The sequence below is a fragment of the Oryctolagus cuniculus genome, chromosome 11 (assembly GCF_051225735.1).
Source record: "Oryctolagus cuniculus isolate XC-2025 breed Fujian yellow rabbit chromosome 11, ASM5122573v1, whole genome shotgun sequence".
Lineage (NCBI taxonomy): Eukaryota > Metazoa > Chordata > Mammalia > Lagomorpha > Leporidae > Oryctolagus > Oryctolagus cuniculus.
In genome coordinates, this window is record NC_142877.1 from 71,368,812 (window position 1) to 71,387,740 (window position 18,929).

The window sequence follows — 18,929 nt, forward strand, 5'->3', positions numbered from 1 at the left end:
TTACCCCCCCCCCCCAAATGGCCACAAGGATCAGGGCTGGGCCAGGCTGAAGCCAGGAACCAGAAGCTTCTTCTGGGTCTCCCGTGTGGGTGCAGGGGCCCAAGGACTTGGACCATCTTCCACTGCTTTTCCAGGGGCATTAGCAAGGAGATGGTTCTGAAATGGAGCAGCCAGGTCTCAATTTGGAGCCCATATGGGATGCCAGCATTGCAGGTGGCAGCTCTACCTGCTACATCGCAATGTCAGACCCTAAGTCTCAGCTTCTCTAGGCCTTCATTTTTGCAGCCATGATGCATTTTTAGCATTATCTGATGTGTTTCTGGACCCCAGGCAAGTCCATCTGACTTGAATGCTGCTCACCCATGACTTTTTTTTTTTTTTAACTTTTATTTAATGCATATAAATTTCCAAAGTACGACTTATGGATTACAATGGCTTCCCCCCCATACCGTCCCTCCCACCCACAACCCTCCCCTTTCCCACTCCCTCTCCCCTTCCATTCACATCAAGATTCATTTTTGATTATCTTAATATACAGAAGATCAGCTTAGTATACATCAAGTATGGATTTCAACAGTTTGCTCCCACACAGAAACATAAAGTGAAAAATAATAGATGATTTTTTTTAAATGATGATGAAATCAGAGCAGACCTATTGTCATGTTTAATCCCAGTGAGAGTCAAGTTGGGAATTGATAATTTCCTTTTTTTTTTTTTTTTTTTACAGAGGATCCATTTAGTATGCATTAAGTAAGGATTTCAACAGTTTGCACCCCCATAGAAACACAAAGTGAAATATATTGTTTGAGTACTCGTTATAGCATTAAATCTCAATGTACAGCACATTAAGGACAGAGATCCTACATGAGGAGTAAGTGCACAGTGACTCCTGTTGTTGACTTTACCAATTGACACTCCTGTCTATGGCATCAGTAATCTCCCTATGCTCCAGTCATGAGTTTCCAAGGCTATGGAAGCCCTCTGAGTTCTCCGATTCTTATCTTGTTTAGACAAGGTCATAGTCAAAGTGGAGGTTCTCTCCTCCCTTCAGAGAAAGGTACCTCCTTCTTTGATGACCTGTTCTTTCCACTGGGATCTCACTCGCAGAGATCTTTTGCCAGAGTGTCTTGGCTTTCCATGCCTGAAAGACTTTTTTTTTTTTTAAACAATGTAGTGGATCATTTAGGCACCAGACAATAACAAAGAATGTGAGCACTTTATGCATGATGCAGCTGGGTGTTTTTTGCTTTGTTTTTTTTTTTTCAGTTATTTGTGCAAAGAATTAGAAAATGATGATGAAGTAATGATAAAACTCATCTATAATCACTGGCAATGACCACCATGCCAGCGTCTTCTTTATGTACAAAAATATTTTCACAAAACTAGAATCATTCCCATAAATATTTTTGTATGTGTGATTTTAAAAAATCAAAATAGGGGTCATGCATTTGGTCTAGGGGTTATGACTCTGCTTGGGATGATTTCATCCCATATCAGAGTCCCTGGGTTCAAGTCCCAGCTCCACTCTCGATTGCACCTTCCTGCTAATACCCACCCTAGGACGCAGCAGGTGATGGCTCAGGTGGTCGGGTCCCTGATGCCCAGGCTGGTGACTTGAATGGAGTCCCCAGCTCCTTGCTTTGGCCTGACCCAGCCCTGACTGTTGTAGGCATTTGGGGAGTGAACCCATGAATGGAAGATCTCTTTCTTCCTCTCTCTCTCTCTCTCTCTCTCTCTCTCTCTCATACGTGTGTGTGTATGTGTGTGTGTCTGTCTCTGTGCCCTCAAATAAATAAAATTAATTCAAAATACTTTAAATAAAAATGAAAATAGCACTCCCATAATTCAAAGCAATGCACAGAGGCACACTGTAGGGCTACCCGGAAACACAGAACTGTGGAATGGTGCTCCTGTCTGTCGGCCAGCCTAAAAGGACAGCTCCGGGGGATGCCCCGCTCTGTGCGGCTGAGGAGGGGGAGGGCACAGTTGGCAGAGGCTGTCTTCTGGGGTACGCAGAGCTGGAGACCCGGGTCAGGAGCTTCCTCTGCTCAGAGCACGTGCGTTGTCCCTGCTCTGAAAGAGCTGAGATCACCCGATCACGCTCAGATCAGAAGGAGGAAGCTGGGCAGCTGTCCAGTGAGACTGCTGCTCAGAAAGGCAAAAAGTGGAAACATCTGCTGGGTGGAGAGGTCAGCCGAGTGCAGGCCACATGATCGTCCCTGGGGGCAGATGTCCAGGACACCAACGCAGGGGGGGACCACTCAGCAGTCACACATCACACCCTCTAGCGAAGACGCCGGCTGCTGGTGGACAGCACACGGGAAGGTGCACTAGAATTAGCCAGATGGGGATGGATGCTCGCGTAGCAGTTAAGAAGTTGCTTTGGATGTGAACGCCTATCCAGGCACCTGGCTTCTAGGCCCAGCTCTGCTCCTGGTCCAGCTTCCTGCTAACGCATACCCCGGGAGGCGGCACTTGCTGGCTCAGGAAGTGGGGCCCCTGCCACCCACATGGGAGACCCAGATTGAGTTCCTGACTCCTGGATTCAGCCTGGCGCAGCCTTGCCTGTTGTAAGCATTTGGGGAGTGAACCACTGGATGGAGTTCTCCCACTCTCTCTCTCTCTCTCTCTCTCTCTCTGTTTCCCACCCCACTCCCCCACCTCTGTCACTCTTTTGATTAAAAAAAATAAGTTACTAACCAGAGGATTGCCAGAACCCAGACTGCTGGAAAATGTCTAAGATCTTTCCAAGCACTGCTGCTGCTGCTGGGCCAAGACGGAATCAGACACAGTTCTAGGTAATGCCTTGAAATATTTTAAAAAGACCAATTCTTGGGATTATAAAAAAGACAAATAGATGAAATCATAGAGATGTAAACTGAATTAACAGATGAAGCAGATTTTTAATAAGCATAGCTACCTGACCATAATATGGATTGCATGAAATAACAAATTCCCCTAAATGAACACATATAAACTGATTAATAATATTATTTACCTAAGACTTGGTAAAGGACAATTTTCAAAAAAGATAACAATGTGATTATCATCCAGATATAAAATGAACATGTATTAAAGGTTCTATTTGAGTTCTTTACTAAGGGAATCAGGCAGATATGCAGATGGTCCAAAGAAGGGTCCACAAAGCAGACATGTGTCTAGATCAGGAATATTAAAATACATTTTCAGTTAGACACAGAATTGGCTATTGTCCCTCCACCACTGAGTAGGATTTATTTGCATGTCTAGGGACAAAAGTTATTTGCAGTGCTGTCAATTTGCTATAATTTGTAGAGTTAGAACATAGTCTAGTCAAAACAAAGGGCATGTCCCTATAGAATCAGATAGTTTCTGAAGGTTTCAGCATTTTGTGGAAAAAATACCCATCCAGTAGTTTCATTTTATAACAAATTGTGCATAATAAAAATTGTGCATATTTATGAGATACTATGTGATATTTCATTATTTGTATACATTATGCAATATCCAATCAGGGTAAATACATTTATCCTTCTAAGCATTTCACTTTTCTTTACAGTGAAAGCATCCAAAATCCTATATTTAGGTTTTTTTAAATAAAGAAGTATATTTTACTTTAACATTATGTAAGGCCGAGAGATACTACGCAGGAGAACCCAGAACTTCTTACTCCTAGCTAGCTATAACCTTGCACTTGTCAATCAGCCTTTCCCCTTCCTTCCCTCACCAGCCTCTGGTAAGCACCCTGTATTTTTAACGTCTATGCAATGCCCTGTTTGTTAGACTCCACGTGTGGGTGAAGTCATGGGATATTTATCTTTCTGTGCTTGGCTTGTTTCCTAACGAGCTGCAGGTCTATCCACATTATCACAGACGACGAGATTTCAGCCTTCTGTATGGCTGAGTATTCTACGGTGTGTGTAGGCCACGTTTTGTTTATCCAGTCATTGGTAGATGGCCATGCAGCAGTCTCTTGCTTATTTTGAAGTCTAATTTTTTTCCTTACACTTTCCTCTTTTTGATTAAAACATAACATCTCATCATAGGTTATTCTTGACTTAAAAACAACACTAGCTTGTTTACATTTGGCCAGATTATTCTTATAGGTGTAGGAAGAGTGTTAATTTTCCTTAAAGAATCCAATTGGACCTTTCAAAGCCTATATTACTTGCTTGCCTGGGGGTAGGAAACCAAGTCCAAGAAACTCTTGACCAGATTCTACTTGCAGTAGTTATAAATTTGAGCAAAGTCATCCCCATCTGTAAGGTAGAGATGCATTAAGCCAAATATCAGGACAGTTTACCTAGAAGGGCTTTGTGACTGGTGCTACCATAGAGTCAATCATAGTTCTTTAAAAGCAAGTATAATAAAATGAGCAGCAACACCCTCAAAAATGACATTCCAGGTCTTAGTTGAATAACACTTTCCCAATCCTAACCTGGGGAAAGAACATGTTCTTAAGGATTAGTTTCTGGCTGCTACTCTAATAAATTATGCAAACGTAGTGGCTTGAAATAATGCCAATTTACTATTTTATGGTTCTGAAGGTCATAAATCTGAAATGGGTCAAAAGGGCCAAAATCAAGGGGCTGTGTTCCTTCTGGAAGCTGTAGGAGAAAGTGCCTCTTTTTGGTCTTGCTCAGTTTCTGGAGGTCATTGACAGTCTTCGTCTTACAGCCCTTTCTTCATCTTCAAAGCCAGTAGCCTGGCGTCTTCAAATCTCTTTCTCTCTGACCTTCCAAATAGCCAAGCAGACATGCCAACACACATAAAAATATGAACAAATCACTCAACAGAGACTAGATCTTTATAATCCAGTAATTCATTTCCAGAAATCAAGTGCTTGCACTATAAAAAGTTCCTAATCATTACTGTCATCAACTGGGGGGAAAAACTTATTAGCCATAAACAAAACTAGTAGAGAGAAAATGAACATTAGAAAAGCCAACAGTGAAGCTCTGTTGCCACTTTGATTTCGACTCTAAAAACCAAGAACAGATGTGCCTGGCCTTAGGCTGTTAGTGAAGCGTGCAGGGTCTCTAAAACATCCATGGGAAATGCGTATTATGAAAAACACCGTGTGTATATTTCAAAGAGGGTTTTCACCAACATAGACTTATCTTTTAACCTCATTTTCCCACCAACATCTGAAGGTGCCCCCCGATACCATTTCTGTTGATGGAGTTTCCCTGTTTCTCTGAGTCCACTCTACTGAGCACCTCGGTAGAGGATCTCCAAATCAATAGAGGATCTCCAAATCGAAAAAGATAAAATCCTGACTCTTACTCAGATACAAAATAAATAGATACTAACTATTATTTAACTCACCCTTTACTGAGGGATCCGGGCAGATGTTACAGTCAGTTCAAAGGAGAAGCCACAGAACAGACATCCGAATAGATCAGGAATGTTGATGTAAACTTACAAATGGACTCAACAAGGGCTTTCCCACAGTGGGGGGAATGCTGGCTCTCCCCCCGGGAGAATGTGTTTGTATGTTTATAGTCAAGCATTGTGTGCACTGCTGTTAGTTTGCTACAGCACAGTGTTGCAAAATAACCTAGACACTGTAGATACCTACAACGTCTCAGTAGGACTCAGAGTTGGTTTGTCTGTGATGTGGCATTGGTTACTTAGATTTTAATTGTTATTATACTATGCCAATGATGCTTTGGTGAGGTCCACAAATGGGCTAGGGAAAGCAGTTGTTAAAATATAAAAACATAATTACAAAAAAGTCAGGAGTGTCTTTTCATTAAGCAAATATATATTTGCTTACATTTTAAGCACTAACTTGTTAAAAGGGGCCTTCATTATCTTTAACTTTGCCAATGCAGGTTACTCTCTAGCCACAATTATTTGCTGTTGGAAAATTGCACACACAAATAATTGCACCCATCACTGTCTAATTGTAGGCTGAAATGAAGGGCAAGCAGTTAATTATTTCCCAGCTGTCTGGAGCTGCGTGTCATTAGCTGGTTGTGACACAAGCGATTGCACAGGCTGTTCTTCACCTACGAAAGGTGAGGACCCAAAGTGCCCCAGTGCCTTAGGTGTGCACTTCAAGAGTAGAACCACTCCTTACTCCTTCAAGAGTGTGCTTTTCTTTGAAGAGATCTGCCTTCCTTGTCAGCCTTCCACTCAGTTCGAGCTGACCCACTTGCTGTGTCTTGCTTCTTCTCCGTTCTGATTCCTTCAACAACGATCTCATCACTCTCAGTGTGTGTCTGTCTTACCGCAACGTTCCATGTACAATTGCTCTCTTTGGGGCTGCATTGTGGTGCAGCAGGTTAGCCACCACTTGCAATGCCAGTATCCCGTAGTAGTGCCGGTTTGAATCTCAGCTGCTCTGCTTCCACCCCAGCTCCCTGTAATGTGCCTGGGAGAGCAGCAAAGATGGCCCAAGTCCTTGGACCTCTTCCACCCATGTGGGATACAAAGCTCCTGGCTTTGTCCTGGCCCAGTTCTGGCATTTGCAGCCATTTGGGGAGTAAACCAGTGGATGAAAGACCCCTGTCTTTTCTTTCTGTCTCTATTATTCTGCCTTTTAAATAAACAATAAATAATAAAAATAAAAATTTTTTTCTTCATCTGTCTCCCAACTTTTCTCACATGGGCTAAGATGGGAAAAATTCTTTTTACGGGAATGGTGACCATAGGACAGAACTATTCCTCTCTCCACAAGACTGATAATAATAGACAGGGAAATCATATGGAAAAAAGGAGAGGACTGAAAAACATGTGCCTTCCTGTAGCAGGGTTTGTGTAAAGGGTTTTGTTGTTGCGATGATGTCATTATTACTCATCCACACGGCTGTGTGGGAAAAATAGAGATCAGGCATAAATAACAATAAAGCAAGCATTCTAATTTGAGCTCTTGGTGTTTTTTTAAGAGTGCGATCTTTGGCTGGAAGCAAGAGGAGCAGCTCTAAGTGACGTCACTCACTCAGTACAGAAGCAGACTAACAGAGAAGGCTGCATTCCCGGCTCTGGGCCCAGGGCCTCGTCCTTCTCCCCCTGCCCACCTCCATCCTCTCCGAGATGTGTTACTTCGTGATCAGCCGGCCCTGCCCTGTAGAGAGAAGTTGCCCTCCTTCTTGTGAGACACTCAGGATTTCTGCTTCAGAAAGTCAGACTCGTAGGATTTCATTTCTCTTTAGATATGTCTCTTTCTCATTCAGGTGTAATGAAATCAAATGTCCAGGGAATAAAATAATTCCTACAATTAAATGTGCTATTTCTGTTATGGGTTTTTTTCTGTTACTCAGAGTTTTTACCTTTTCTGTGTCTAAATTCTGTGTTTATTCCTTTGATCATCTTTATTGTGTTTCCTATTGATGTATAATTTGGAGGGTTATAGGCAGTGAAGATTGATGAGAAAGTCACAATTAAGATGAAAAGTTTTCAGGGCCAGCGCCGTAGCATAGTGGGTAAAGCTGCTGCCTGCAGTGCCAGCATCCCATATGGGAACCAGTTCAAGTCCTGGCTGCTCCACTTCCAATCCAGCTCTCTGCTTTTGCATGGGAAAGCAGTAGAAGATGGCCCAAGTCTTTGGCACAGCTCCGGTCGTTGCAGCCAACTAAGGAATGAACCAGCAGATGAAAGACCTCTCTCTCTGCCTCTCTGTAACTCTGCCTTTCAAATAAATAAATCAATCTTTTTTAAAAAAAAATTAAGAGTTTTCTCACAAAACACTACTTTTTCAGGAAATATTACCTTGTAAAATATCATCATCTTTACTAAATGTGCCAGTCAGGGTTCTTGCTTGTAGATAATGAAGGCCACATTAGCTGTCAAAGCAGGAAGGGATTTATTAAAGGAGTGTTGGATAACTCGTATCTAATATCTATAAACTCACATATGTGAGCATATGGGATAACTCACATAAGCACTCACCTATATGGTCAACAGTATAAAAAAGGAACCCACAGAATAGTTAAAACAAAAAATATTTTCAAATCACATGTTTGATAGAGAGTCATAGCCAGAATACACTAAGAACTCCTAGAACTCAACATTGACACCAACATCAACACTACTGCATAAGCAAAGAACTTGAGTAGGTATTTCTCCACAGGAGATATACAGGTGGCCAATAAGCACAAGAAAAGATGATGAACATCACTAGCCATTGGGGAAGTGCAAATGAACACCACAACGAGTACCTGCTCACACTCATTAGAAGGCTTCCATGACTACCCAGCCTGCTCCCATATGAAACCTGCAATGAGATACCACTTCACATCTCTTAGACTGGCTCCCAATGAGGGACCATTCTAGCTTTCAAAAATCCAGAAAGTAACAAGTGTTGATGAGGATTATGGAGAATTCATAAACTTTGTACATGCTTGGTGGGAAAGTAAACTGATATACATAATATGGAAAACAGTATGGCAATTCCTTAAAAGATTATAAATAGGATTGCCGTATGATCCAACAATCCCACTTCTGAGAATACAACCAAAAGAATTTAAAGCAAGGACTGGAACAGACATTCATACACATATGTTCGTGACGGTAGTGTTCCTAACAGGTAGAAGCAATCCAAGGATTCATCAAGAGGAGATTGGGTAAAAGAGGGATAGTATACACCTTTAATAGAACATTGTTCAACCACAGAAAGGAATGAAATTCTACTACATATCACCACATAACTGAACCTGGAAGACGTTATGCTAAGTGGAATAAGGCAGACACCAGAAAGGACACCACATATTGTATCATTCTGTTTATTTGAGGGACCTAGAATAGGCAAATTCACAGAGAGAGAAAGTAGGATAGTGGTTGCCAGGGACTGGGGGCCAGTGAGGACTGAATGGGACATTAGTGTTGATTGGGTCTAGAGTTTCTGTTTGGAAATGGGCACTGGCAAGGATTCTGGAAATGGAGTGGTGACTGTTACACAACATCATGAATGTACTAATGCCACTGAGTTGTATGGTGAAGATGGTGAGTTTTATGGTTGTATATTTTTACACACACACACAAGTGAGGGCCATTGCTATCTCATGAGAGGAACAAAAACAGACAGTGGGCTAAAGATGGCCCAATGGCTGTAGCTTGCCAACTACTACCTTGTATTGTAGCACAAGCAGGTAGTCCGATCAGACTAGAGGAGTGAGCCAACTTGGAGAACCTGGCACAGGCGGTAAAGGAGTAAGCTCCCTACCACTCAGCTGTGTATTTGCTCTTCCAGAAATTCAAGTTCTCCTCACGAACTTTAAGAACTTCCTCAACTTACCACCCCTCACACATGCCTGTCCTTACCAATTAGCCTGTTCCCTTGTACCTCAAGTCTTGGTTCCATCTCCTTCTCTCCTTCCAGGTTCCTTCTCTGTTAATCACCGCTTCCTCTCGCACTGGTTTCTTTCTTTTAGCAAGTCTGTCCACGCTTCAATAACACACAAGGACTTTCTTTCAACCTTGGATCACCCTCCAGCTACTACGTTCTCTCTCATTCCTTTTGCCGTCAACTGTTGTCAAAGAGTGGCTTCCACTACAGTTACTCAGCCAGACGGAAAACAAGCGTCCACCACTCATTCTGTCATGGATGCAGTCTGACTTCCTGTGGCCTGAAACAGCCTTTACAAGCTACAGCATTCCTGACCGCGACTCTGATAAGCGCTCCTAGGCGCTCTCCCTCCGACCTCACAGCTGGTTTTCGGCGTGTTGAATGCTCCTTTTCAGGCTCCTTCCCACAACCTTTGTCAAAGCCACCCACCAAGCGTTTACCGTCTGAGCTGCTGGGAACACTCCATCTGCCCTCCCTGCCTCCCCGGATCCCGGGTTCCTCCTGAGCTGCTTTTGTTCTCACTCTGCCTTCCTTGCCCAAGGACTTCAGCTGCTTCCTTGGTATCAGGAGTTCACTCATGCCAAGTCTGTTTTAAGTACTTCATATGGATGAACTCATCTGATCCTTGAAACAATCTCATGAGGTAGGTGCTTATTAACACCCCCATTTTACAGATGAAAAAATTGAGGTACAGAAAGGCCAAAGACCCAAAGCCAGACATACATGAAGGACTTGCCCTCTATATTCTACTGAGCTTCAAACGTCCCCTCCGTGCTGACTGCCCACTCTACAACTCCAGTGTTGACCTAACTCCTGGACAAGTTCTCTCCTGATGTTTATGGGATGCTGGTGCTTCAGGCCAGGGCTTTAACCCGCTGCACCACAGCGCCAGCCCCAGTGTTTAAAACTTTTCAAGCTCTAAAGGAGGCTATCTACTGTTGAATACCTTGCTGCACCCTGCCCTGACAAATACATCCTGTTAACAAATCTGGTTCAAATTTAAAATTCTTGGACTCCATGGGTTTCGTGCTGGAACACAGGAGCAGTGGAGGAGCTGCCTCTTGGCCCCTTTTGCTCCACCTCACACCGGGAGAGGCCTTGCACACACACACCTGCACACCTGAGCTTTCCCTAGGCTCCCCATGAACACCCTAGCCCTTGGACTTAGCACCCTGATGTCGCTATGTACCCTCAGCCTCTGCTCCCCAGGAGAGCTTGCGTGGGCCCCAGAGGCCGGCTTAGTGCCTTTGGGGTTGGGATTCTTTGGAAGCTCGGTCTGTGGGCTCTGTGGAAACCTGTCCCTGGATCCCTCGGACCCCAAAAGCAGCATTTCACTGTCTTCCATGAAGGATCATTTCCTCCTTGTTTTCATTTTCAATCTGTTAAAGTTCTACATTTCTTTTATTAGAATGAAAATGAACTAATAGAAAAATGAAATAAAAGCTAAGATATACCAATTACAAGTCTGTGATTTTTACTGTTAATTCACTTATTATTAGATCATGAGACATCAAATTATATTTCAATATGTATAATCAGGGGCCAGCACTGTGACATAGCAGGTAAAGCTGCTGCCTGCAGTGTCAGCATCCCATATGGGCACTGGTTCGAGACCTGGCTGTTCCACTTCCAATCCAGCTACTGGTTAGTGGCTTGGGAAAGCATAGAAGATGGTCCAAGTCCTTGGGCCCCTGCACCTGAGTGGGAGACAAGGAAGAAGCTCCTAGCTCCTGGCTTCGTATCAGCTCAACTCCAGTCATTACAGCCTTTTGGGAAGTGAACCAGCGGATGGAAGACATGTCTCTCTCTCTTTCTCTCTGCCTCTGCTTCTCTGTGACTCTGCCTTTCAAATAAATACATCTTAAAAAATGTAATCAGAACAAGCATCAGAGAGGAAAAAATAATCACAAAAAGCATATTGTTCTTGAAAGGATGTGTTCAGATGATTAACACAGGCAATCCCTACTACTTGCATAACTTTGGATTTGTCCATGGTCATAACTAAGTAAAAAATTATGAATGAAATAGGATTTCCCCATATGAGATGCCTACAGACAAACTGTAAGTAATACCATTCATGTCAATGGTGGTACATCTGAATTGTTACCATGCTTTGTAGAGAAACCAGGCTCACAGAGGTATTTTTGATAGAATGGAAGAAGATATTTTGGAATAATTTCAGCGAGGCCAGGTTATTTATTTTTGTGATACAAAATGAAGCAAAATTCATCTCCAACCTTTCATCAGTAGCCAGTTTGGAAATTCATCCTCCAAAATTATCATGAAATGGAAGTGATCTTTCCATGGAAGAAGGCAATCTCACATCCACAGTTTTTTATGTTCAGCTGACTTCTTGATAAAGGAAGCAGTCTGTTGATTTACATCCTGGCACAAGTCCCTAAAGCTGAGTAAGGAATCCAGAATGTTTCCCGGTCTTTGCAGCTGTGCCGTCAGAATATAATCCTACACAGAATCCTAAACTCTGACACAGTTTGCACAATGCAATCCTTTATCGTTTTATACAGTTCACTGTTGTGTTGATCGGCCACCAGGTTAAAAAAATAGAAAGAACGGTGTCTTCCTGTGGCAACCAGAGTTCAACTGCAGATATATTAAAAAGATGCCTGTGACAGTGTCTGCATTCACCTAGAGTCAAAGAAAAACACGTTGCTAGATTTCTTTGCCACGAGTTAGCCTTCCGTGCTGTTAGCCAGCCCGAAATACACTGAGCGGCAGCTTCAGTGGACCGTGGCGTTTAAGCCGCCTCTTTTGCCCTAGCATCACCCAACATTTTAGAGCCAACGTCTCCGATGCAACCCTGCCTTTAGGCCTCGGGGATTGTGTACACACATTTGATCTCCACAATCCCAAATACGATTTTATGTGAGGCCTGCTCTTATCTGAACCGGTTAACATCTGTCTCCGTCAGGTCTTAAATTCAATACGCTTTCTTTCAAAGCATTCTTGTGAGTTTGCACTTACTTCTCACACTTGGCGTGTGACTGCGGCTGGTGTTAATGGTTTCAGGGCGTCATTAGTGCGTTTCTGTGAATAACACGCCCCGGTTTGGGCACTTCATCAGCAGGTGTGCCTACAGACTGAACTGGATCACACTTCTGATTAACACGAGCAGGAGTACGCTCAGCCTTCATTTTTTCAGAACGTGCGTTTGCACCGTCGCCGTCGAGTGTACTACGGCTATCTCTTTCTGAAATGTGTGTTGATTCTCGAGAAGTTCTGTAAAGTTTGTTTCCCAACCAGTACACTGGTGTCAAAAATACATGATACAACATTTAGTTCCTTCCTTCAGTTGTTGGGTTAAACTATAGGCATAGTTTTCAGAACAACGTTTTCAGTGCAGGTGTTGTGACACAGCAAGCTAAGCTTCTACTCGAGAGCCCAGGACCCCATACCAGAGCCAGTCTGAGCCCTGGTTACCCTGCTTCCAATCCAGCTCCTGCTAGCATTCCTGGCCCAAGTGCTTGAGCTCCTGCCACTCCCATGGGAGACCCAGGTGGAGTTCCGGGCTCCTTGTCTTAACCTGGCCCAGCCCTGGTTGTTGGAGCCATTTGGGGAATACTCTCTTGCTCTTTCTCACTCTCTCTCTCTCTTTCAAAGATATAAGTAAATTAATCTTGAAAAGTAAGTAACAGTTTTGTTCATAGGAAAATAATTAAAAGACAAAGACACACTTCCGCCTAAAGATACAATATTTTTGTCAATTAAAAGTGAATTTCAAGCTATTTTTAAAAGTGAATGCTTTTGTTTACTTCCACTGACTAGGTTCTAAGTGACTAACCTTAAAACAATGCATGTTGAAAGATGGTCTTGTCTCTGATAGTATGCAATTTGCATCACACGTGACTCATTACTCAATGCTGGTCACGTCCACCTGGTCTACGTATACCCTGTTAAACGACAGGGTACACAAAAATCAGGTGTAGAAGTTATGTAGAGGTTCCTATCTGCCTGTTACCCTTCTCCAACCTTCTTCCGGTTTCCTGGTCAGATTCAGACCGGCAGTGCCTTTTGCCCGCCCTCCTGCAGCGGGCTCCATGTGTTTTCAGCTCTCATTCCTCCTCCTTTCTGCACACCGCTGAAAGTGCTGGATTCCTAAAACATGCGTCAGAGTAAATTATCTCCCCTCTTAGCGAACCCCTATGTCATGAACTGGAACGTTATATAAAGATGGGCTTTCATTCAGTAGTCACTGTAGTCTGGTGAAATTTGTCTATTTGGAAATTCAACCACAATGATCTTCTTGAAAAACAAATAAGGCATCTATTTCAACATTGCAGATGGTCTTGATTTGTAAAAGGCGAGATGATGTGCAGCAGTAGAAGCGAGGCATAGGCGTTTAACCTAGTGGCTAAGGCACCCCTGTCTCACGGGAGTACCTGGGTCTGAAGTCTGACCCTGGCTCCTAGTTCCAGCTTTGTGCTGATGCAGACCCTAGGACACAGCTGTGATGGCTCAGACAGCCGGGCTCCTGCCACCCATGTGGGAGACCTGGATTGAGATCCCAGTTCCTGGCTCTGCCCCCAGGCGAACCCTGGCTATGATGAGCATTTGGGGAGTGAACCAGTACATTGGAGTTCCCTCTGTCATGCTCAAATAAGTAAAAAATAATAATTAAAAAAATACGATTTCAAGAAAAAGAAGTGATACAGGAATGTGAAGTTCATCAGTTTGCTTGCTGTTGTGTGACCTTCACGCATGATAAAATTATACAAGCATCTCTTCAATGACATCAATTTGTAGTTTGATTATAATTTCTATTTGTTACAGATGGAGACAGGAAACATGAACCTGTGATGTGATGTGGCAGAGGCATCATCTAAGACCATTTAAAGTCTAGCACATCATGTAGTGGGATTGTAAACATGGAACTGCTGGCTGCTCACCCTGTGTCTGCTTCCCTGCTACCCAGCCACGTTTCTCCAGGTAGGCAAGACCACGTGGCTGAGTTCTGGCCACAAAGATGCAAATACAGGTCAGGAAGACCACTTCTGGGTATAGCTCAAAGAATCTCTCCCGGAGCTCTCCAGGATATTTGCCTATTCCTGAGAACTAAGAGGACTCAATAGAGGACATTGGATACAAGAAACTTAGATCCTTGAATGACCGTGTGGAGCAGAGCCCAACACCCTCCCAGCCTATATTGGGCTGTTCTATGCCATGACTGTCAATTAAACTTACACTAATGCCTTTTAGGCTGCTGATTGTTTTGGATGAGAGAAGGAGTTAACACACACAAGTAGGCAGATTAACAAAATGAACAGCTGTGTTCAATACATGTAGTGTAGTGTGTGCTTTCTAATGAAACCAGTTTGTGGCAAGAAACAGAATGTTCTGTACTGTAAATAGTGACCTGGATTTTCTAATAACAACCCAAAGGATTTTCCTGTTTGGATTTAATCAGGCTCAGGTGACAGAGCTATAAATTTAAGTGACTAAATATTTAGCAGTGTTGACAAAATTGAGTTTCTGGTCATTAGTGGTGCATCTGGAGCTGAACCTTGTTTTTCTTTGCCCTTTAGTTCTATGTTTACAATCCCACTAGATGATGTGCTAGACTTTAAATGGTCTTAGATGATGACTATTAAACTAATATTTTAGTTACTTTTCATCTATGATCATGTGATAGCCCTGTAAATATCTCTATAAAATTATCTTTAATTCAGTTGCGCTGAAATATTTTCCATTTCATTATTTTTAGACTTCTAAAATTTTTTTTTAATTTTTTTTTTTTTTTTTTTGACAGGCAGAGTGGACAGTGAGAGAGAGAGACAGAGAGAAAGGTCTTCCTTTTGCCGTTGGTTCACCCTCCAATGGCCGCCGCGGCCGGCGCGCTGCGGCCAGCGCACCGCGCTGATCCGATGGCAGGAGCCAGGAGCCAGGTGCTTTTCCTGGTCTCCCATGGGGTGCAGGGCCCAAGCACCTGGGCCATCCTCCACTGCACTCCCTGGCCACAGCAGAGGGCTGGCCTGGAAGAGGGGCAACCGGGACAGAATCCGGCGCCCCGACCGGGACTAGAACCCGGTGTGCCGGCGCCGCTAGGCGGAGGATTAGCCTAGTGAGCCGCGGCGCCGGCCTAGACTTCTAAAATTTTACTTTTCTGTTAGTGTGCTTTCATTTGTGACTAGCTAGATCAAGCCTGAATATAAACAGAATGAAATAAAATGACATTTATATTTTAGGAGAACCAATAAATGTTCTCTTAAGATATGATTTTAATAGGGTTAGAGATTTCCAGTGATAGAGGGAAGAGTTAAGTAGCGATATAATTTAAACTCAGAGACAGAGTGGATGATACTAGTGCTCTTTGACAGGGGCCTTTGTGACCACTACTAAGCTCAGCCTTATGCAACTGCTTGGATAAAGTAACAATGACAAGTCCCTGTGGTCTGCCCGGGAGCATCCTCTGTACAACAGTAAACCTCAGGGCACAGGGGCAAAAGACCTCTGCTATGGTCTGGGCTGATGACATCATTTCCTCTTGGAAATGATTTGTCATTAAATAGACAAATGATGAAATGAGCAAAATCCAAATTATTTACTGTTATTACTATTACACTAATTTTAAGATAATCTGTAGGGTTTTCTCTTTGGCATTTTAAGTACTTACATTGTTTAAGAATTTGGCATTTTAAGGGATCTGACAAATTATGATTCTAATTTACAAAGTCAATCGAGGAGGAAGTTTTTGGCTCAATGCTTAAGCTGCAATTTGGAATACACACATTTTTTATTTGTTTTTTTTTTTTAAGTATTTATTTATTTTATTTGAAAGGTAGAGTTATAGAGAGGCAGAGACAGAGAGAGAGAGAAAGAGAGAGAGGTCTTCCATCTGCTGGTTCACTCCCCAGTTGGCCACAACAGCCAGAGCTACGCCGATCTGAAGCTAGAAGCCAGGAGCTTCTTCCGGGTCTCCCACACAGGTGCAGGGGCCCAAGGACTTGGGTCATCTTCTACTGCTTTCCCAGACCAAAGTAGAGAGTTGGATGAGAAGTGGAGCTGCCAGGACTTGAACCAGCATCCATATGGAATGCCTGCACTGCAGGCAGTGGCTTTACCTGCTACACCACAGCACCGGCCCCATGCATACATCTTTTATTGGAGTGTTGCACTTCCAGATTCCCACTTCCTGCTAATCAGGACCTTGGGAAGCAGCAGATGATAGTGCAAGCACTTGGGTCCCTGCTAGCCATGAGGGAGATTCAGACTGAGCTCTTGGCTCCTGGCTTTAGCCTGGCCTGACCTAGCCCCAATTGTTGCAGGCATCTGGGGAACAAGCCAGAATATTGAAGATTTGCACCCCCTCCCTGCTCTTTCAAATAAATAAAAGTTTCAGTAAAGAAAGAGTTAATTGATTTAGATCTCAAAGGAATAAGATAATTTTACTTGGATTATAAGCAACAATGGGACAATTAACTATTTTTGTAAATTTAATTAGTAGATGGATAAGAATTACGTAAGTATATGATGAAGTTTGCTTGATAATTTGTAATTTTAATATATTTAATTTTTATATTTTGATTAACAGGTCAGTACTGTGGTGTAGTGGGTTAAGCGTCCACCTGCAATGCCAGCATCCCATATGGGATCCACTTCATGTCCTGGCTCTCCTCTTCCAACCCAGCTCTCTGCTAATATTCCTGGGAAAGCAGTGGAAGATGGCCCAAGTGCTTGGTCCCCTGCACCCACATGGGAGACCCAGAAGAAGCTCCTGGCTCCTGGCCACTGGGAGAATGAGCCAGCAAATGGAAGAAATCTCTCTCTGTCTCTCCTCTCTAGCTCTAGCTCTGCCTCTCAAATAAATCTTTAAAAAACTACAAATTGAATTTCAAATGCTTAAAAAATTAATTAAGTTGTAAAAAATGGTATAAGATGTACGAGTGGAATGTTTGAAGAGCAGAGCTATTTAAGTTGTAAATTTTTTTTGACAGGCAGAGTTAGACAGTGAGAGAGAGAGAGACAGAGAGAAAGGTCTTCCTTCCATTGGTTCACTCCCCAAATGGCTGCTACGGCTGGCGCGCTGTGCATATCCGAAGGCAGGAGCCAGGTGCTTCCTCCTGGTCTCCCATGTGGGTGCAGGGCCCAAGCACTTGGGCCATCCTCCACTGCACTCCGGGGCCACAGCAGAGAGCTGGACCGGAAGAGGAGCAACTGGGACAGAACCGGCGCCCCACATGGGACTAGAACCCGGTGTGCCGGCACCGCAGGTGGAGGATTAGCCTAGTGAGCTGTGGCGCCAGTCTAAGTTGTAATTTAAAATGTAAAGGAAAACAAGTGTCCTTGAACAATCCTTTCAAGACTTAAAAGTCACCTCCAAGAACTCCAGCAGGCTCCCGTGAGTGTTTTTCTTCTCCTTTTCCCCTTCTATTGTTCTACAGCAACTCCTGATACCAGCATCTGCTTTTCCTTCTCCTAGCATAAAAATAGTGTACATTCTCAAATAAAGACTTTAAAAGGTGATTTTTTTCTGCAATAATTTGTAAACATGTTACAAATTGAAAAGGAGGTATTGACTTCTTTCTAAATATTTTTTAAAGATTTTATTTGAGAGGTAAAATTACAGACAGTGAGAGAGTGAGCGAGAGAGGTCTCCCATCTGCTGGTTCACTCCCCAAATGGCTGCAATGGCTGGAGCTGTGCCAATCTGAAGGCAGGAGCCAGGAGCTTCTTCCCGGTCTCCCATGTGAGGGGCCCAAGCACCTGGGCCATCTTCTGTTTTTCCAGGCCATATCAGAGAGCTGAATTGGAAGTGGAGCTGCTGGGACTAGAACCCATGTGGGATGCCGGCGCCGCAGGCAGAGGATTAACCTACTGCGCCATGGCGCCGGCCCCAACTTTTTTCTAAATCTTTCAGGCCTTCATTTCCCTGCCTTACAGAAGATTGGCCACATGCTACAGAAGCCCTCTCCTACCATTCAGGTAAAAGGAACAACAAAAGCCCACTAACCCACATTGAAGCTGCACGTGTCATTTGCTCCTCGACGTGAGTGCAGCAGCAGGATGCTAACCATGTAGATGAGTCATTTTATTTTCTCCAGTCTTTGGGTCCTTGAGCTTGGCGGTCTTTGAGGTAGTAACTCCCAATATCCTTTATAAATTTGTTTTGCTAGTGCCAAATAAGAATCTTCCCTAATCTGAGTACCCTTGACATTGAAACGTGCACCGTGAGGTTTCCAGCGAGTCCCTCTCGGGGTCCTGAAGCTCAGTGCTCTCCCGGCGGTGGTGGGGAGGGGGTTGCCAAGCCTGAACGGTGCTCTGCTGGCCTGCAAGTGTCTCAGAGACTCCCAGGAGGAGAGGCTGGGCCCCCCTCCACCTCTTCGACCTGGGCAGCTTCTTTTCTGTCTCTGTTACAGCCTGTGCCTCTGGTTAGATCTCACTTGGAAAGTGGTTTCCGCAGAGCGGCATATTCTAGAAATCTTTCTCCAGCAGCAGGGACTGCACCATGCGAGCAGGCATTGTCCTCCAGAGGGCAAGGGACAGCCGGGAGAGTAGAAGTCACAGGGTGGAAAGCCATCGAGCTGAGGGATCAGGGGCTTGATTTCCTAAGAGAGCTAAAGAATTTTACAAACGCTGACTTGGGAAGTTGACTAGCCCTTTAAACTGTGGGGCACCCACCTTACTTTCAACTTGTTTCCTTTGG

General features: G+C 43.7%; 1 long non-coding RNA gene across 1 annotated transcript; it reads left to right on the top strand.

The window, feature by feature from the left end:
- Positions 1-2,204: 2,204 nt before the first annotated feature.
- Positions 2,205-7,209, top strand: LOC138844220 (uncharacterized). The gene is made up of 2 exons (XR_011379782.2): positions 2,205-2,570; positions 6,873-7,209. It is a non-coding gene; the product is annotated as an uncharacterized LOC138844220 (long non-coding RNA).
- Positions 7,210-18,929: the final 11,720 nt, after the last annotated feature.